At 29.8% G+C, this 4,072-nt stretch overlaps 1 long non-coding RNA gene across 1 annotated transcript; it reads left to right on the forward strand.

The window, feature by feature from the left end:
• The first annotated feature begins 1,451 nt into the window (after window positions 1-1,451).
• LOC139514800 (uncharacterized) lies at window positions 1,452-3,033 on the forward strand. Its single transcript, XR_011662708.1, has 3 exons — window positions 1,452-1,523; window positions 2,005-2,076; window positions 2,962-3,033. It is a non-coding gene; the product is annotated as an uncharacterized lncRNA (long non-coding RNA).
• The last annotated feature ends 1,039 nt before the right edge of the window (window positions 3,034-4,072 follow it).

The raw sequence follows: 4,072 nt of genomic DNA on the forward strand, positions 1-4,072 counted from the left end.
GACGAAATAAAAGCGCTACCCATAAAATTTGGTGTGATTTACGGTTTTTTGTTGTTTTTTTTTTTAAATTAGTGTCTTGCTTCTACAATCAAAAATGCTATTCATATTCTTGAATTTAATTTTAGATCAATGAATGATGGTTTAATATCAACGATTGAAACAGGAGCATTTGTGAATTTGCCAATTATGGTTCACTTGTATGTATTTAGCAGCTTAAAATATACGTCTGTGTATTTTCATGTAATAGAAATGTGTGTTCTTTCTAGAATATTACGATTTTAATGTAGAACAGAGCAAACTGATACCATTTAACATTTCTAAATTTATTGAAATCGATCTTCTTATAAGATTCAACGGTAGCTTGTCAAACATCAAAATTGCTAAGGCCATATGTTATAATAACTCCGTTTATAAACGAAAGCCTAGACTGTAAACTATTTTAGCTATATCACCGCACAAATCTGTTCCACAAACCCAATATTATAATATAATATAATAAAATGGTCTTTCAAACAAAAATTGATTGCAACTATAGTTGCTAAAACCCATTTGCATGTAAAGTTTTTATTTCGATATAAAGTCATAAATGTACTAACTATTCTTAAAAACAAGTATAATTATGAGATTAAAGTTGCTAGTTGCACATAAAAAAAAATACAGAAACAAAAAGATATAAAAATAGAAATATTGCCAAAAAGGCTGGAAAGTTAAAATTCGGCAAATATTTATGCGCTACAATCTAAAGTTATGAAGATAAACTAATTTTTGTTAATGAAAATATACATTTTTGTTGTTTCAGAACTTTGATTAACAATCAAATATCTACGTTACAACAAGGAGCGTTCCAGAAACTCCCGTATCTCAGATATCTGTATGTATAAATTTTAAACGGCATTTTATTTAGAACCAAACACAGTCTAGAGCTTGTAAATTGTTATTACTAGAAATTAATACAACTATATGGAATATTGTGTCCACCAACTACACCAGTCAGATATCTAAAAAGTTTTAGATATTTTCATGTCCTTTTTCATTGAATAACTTATTAGGATTCATACATTCCCAGGCATGCCTTAAAAGAAAAATTCAAAAACAAAAAAAGAATTAGGAACGCATCGAATTTATCATTAGTAACATGATTTTGATTCCACAACTAATCTCCTCTTGATTCTCTAGAATTGTAGACGATAACTGGACTTTTGGTTCCTGAATGACACCATGCGGTTGAGTTTTAAATATTTGTGAGCGCTCCATTTAAGTTTATACAATATGTAACAGTACAACTATATGTATGTTGCAACCATGCCAATTTACGATGATATAATCTCGTCCGCTTAGGTTTGGTATATTTGAATATTGTTTCAACCACAGGAAGTACAAATAAGTTCCTATTTCAAACATAATAACTTGTTATATACTTTATAAGATTTTCTTTTAATTCTCTTTAACAGACGAATGCAAGACAACAACCTACTTAATATTGAATCTAAAGTCTTTATCAATCTTATCAGATTGCACGAATTGTGAGTAATTTTGTTTAACTAATATTACCTTAAGCATTTATATTTGATATGCAATTTTTCAGTATTATTGATAGAAATGATTACAGACATATCTTGAAGATTTGTTAGCGTTGCACTAGTTTGGTCTTGCTGTGCTTGAAAGTGTCCAAGAGATAAAGTAAAAACATAACATAAGATAGGAAAAAGCAAAATCACAAAAATACTGAACTTAGAGGAAAATCAATTCGGAAAGTCCATAATCACATGGCAAAATCAAATAACAAAACGCATCAAAAACGAATGGACAAGAACTGTCATATTCCTGACTTGGTACAGGCATTTTTAAATGTAGAAAATGGTGTATTAAACCTGGATTTATAGCGAAGTGGGTCAAAAAACGAAAAATGTAGAAACAACAGCTTATTTCCAGCTAGAATTATCATGGTTTTGAAAAATACTCTTCATGAAATCTTTATACTAACCACAGATTTCTCTGTTTCAGATTTGTATACAACAATCAAATAACAACGATACAACAAGGAGCATTTCAAAATCTACCAATCCTCAAATTGCTGTATGTATATATATGCAAATAAGATATAGCATCAGTCAGATAAGATATGAAAATTATTTGAGTGTATTCATAACTTGTTTGAAATGAGTTATTTACCATAGAAGATTTTGTTAGGTATTGTTAATAAATCATCGTTTTTCAACATCAATTTAAAGATTTCGAATTTTTTAACTGCTGTTTAATTATTCTGGCTAATAAAACCATGAAAAATAAAATATACCAGTATTAAAATTTTAACTTTGAAATTATATACGACCCCTACCTTTACTTTAAGTATTCTACAGAATATTCCTAGCTTTTCTCCTACAATAAGCTAACTGTTTGTGCAATACATGTGCATATGTATGTAATCAGTACTTTCCATAGATTTCTTACAGAAAACAGCCAATATTTAATACATTCCAAAATATTGATATTATCTTATTCTTCAGTTATACAAAAATTAATTGAATGGTATTGCACACTAGCTTTTATTGTTGAAAAATCCAAAAGTGCAAAAATACTAAACTACACACCTTACTATAGTGTGCTAATAATACAACGGGTACAACTTATGGATCAGAATCAGTTCAATTTGCCGGGACATCTGAAACCAGTCCTGTAGTTGTATTTAGTATGTGTCTGTACCTACATTGTACAACGAAATGTTATTTAAATGCTATTTATTTAACCAAGGAATAATTTGTTCATTTTGATAGTTTTATCAAACTTTAAAAGTTTTGTTTATCAGAAAAATAATAAATCAGAAAAATAGCTTAAATCTGTTAATTTTGTTTCCTGCACATTCTTACTACCAACTGTGCATTTGAAATATGCATTATCGTAATGTATGGGGTAATCTTTATCAATCTGTGTTAATATAGAGCAATATACCTATTTTTTCAGAGACTTGAGCGGAAACAACGTGGTATTTGTCAAGAATGATACTTTTGAACATCTCCCCAGTTTACAAATTCTGTAAGACTTGTGTTTATAAATTTCAACAATTATTTGATAATCAATGATAAAATGACATAAACATCTTAGTGCGATATGTATTGATGAACAGTCACTTTAGTTTGAGATTGAATATTTGTCGCTCACCCAATCCTTTTGACAAGCAAGCTAATATCATTCCAAGCGCCCACTTCTTTCAAGCATATTGACAAAGTATTGTAAACGTAATCAAGGAAGTTGCTGTTTTGTCTTGCTTACCACATATGAGACAGATTCACCGCATGACAACTGCTCTTTTATTATCTAACCAGAAGTGATACGTAACCTATTGCAAGGCTACCAAAAATGACAACTTCAAAAAGGTTCCCAAATATTTGCTATGCGTTAAAAGTATTAACAGCACTGCATATGATAAATTTCACAATCAAACTAGTATTTCATAATGATCAGTCCCTTTAAATCGGAAATATCTCGCGACTACCTTTTAATTAAATTACGCAAAATATCATTTATTCGTGCATTATTTCGACAAATGTTTTTATAACCAGCTCAGTATTTTCCTATTATTGAGTCAAAAATGACTCTGTATGCAAATCATGTTCATATATATCATGCTTCTAGCTTAGACTTAGTCAGCACCGTACACCAATACGATGAATAATGATAATAAAATATGGAAATATGGTATGAACGACCTATAAGTAAATATCCACAGCATTTAAAACTGAAAAGGATGTAAACAATTGTAGGAAACCTTACGACCTTCAACATGGAGAATTAATACCGTATAGTAGCAAAAAAGGCACCACATACAAAATGTAGAACAGTTCAATTGAGAAAACTATAGGCTTTATTTGCAACAAAACAGTTTATGAAAAACAAATATGACAGGCTTGAACGATCGACAAGAACTGATTGTTAGTAGACATTGTTGTTAATGTGACCCGATGCTACTGTGAAAAGACTTTTCGTATTTTTAGAACATTATCTACCATGTTAAACGCGTTGTTGATCTGATGTGTCAAGGAATGCATTAATTTACGAGATAGTAATCTGCCTT

Source organism: Mytilus edulis, chromosome 3 (genome assembly GCF_963676685.1).
Source record: "Mytilus edulis chromosome 3, xbMytEdul2.2, whole genome shotgun sequence".
In the NCBI taxonomy this organism is placed as follows: domain Eukaryota; kingdom Metazoa; phylum Mollusca; class Bivalvia; order Mytilida; family Mytilidae; genus Mytilus; species Mytilus edulis.